Consider the following 560-nt stretch of genomic DNA (forward strand, 5'->3'; position numbering starts at 1 on the left):
TCACTCAGGTTGCCTAAATATCATGTAATTACAATTCATAAGGGAATCACATGTAAAACCACCTTATAACGTAAGGACAAAAGGATAAATAAAAAAAGGCCAAATCGTGAGATTATTTTCTTTTTATATTGATAGGTCAATTATTTAATGGAAATTCTTAAGAGTATCAGCTTCTGCTAAATAAAACTGTTGATAATCTCCAGTTGTCTGGTCAGATACAAGCAGACCTGGTTCTTAAAAGGATAGCCACAGAAAGGGCTGGCTGCCAGGGACGTTGGATCCGCCTGCTCCAGTGAGGGAGGCGGTGCTGTCTCGTCTTCCAGGCCCAAGCGCCCAACCAGCTGGGACTCGCCTAGAGCCGCGCATAAATCAAAAGGGCCGCACACCCTCCGAGACCAGAACAAACCCAGCAGTAACAGGCCCGAGGGCCCTACGCTCAGCCAGCCAATAGCCATAGAAATGGGGCGGGACCTTGGGGTAATTGACCAATAGTATGCGCTGAGGTTGGAGCTCTCCCCGGGTCCTAGGGCGGCCCGGGTTTGCAGCCCCCGCCCCAGGCC

This window comes from Capricornis sumatraensis, chromosome 16 (assembly GCF_032405125.1).
Source record: "Capricornis sumatraensis isolate serow.1 chromosome 16, serow.2, whole genome shotgun sequence".
Lineage (NCBI taxonomy): Eukaryota > Metazoa > Chordata > Mammalia > Artiodactyla > Bovidae > Capricornis > Capricornis sumatraensis.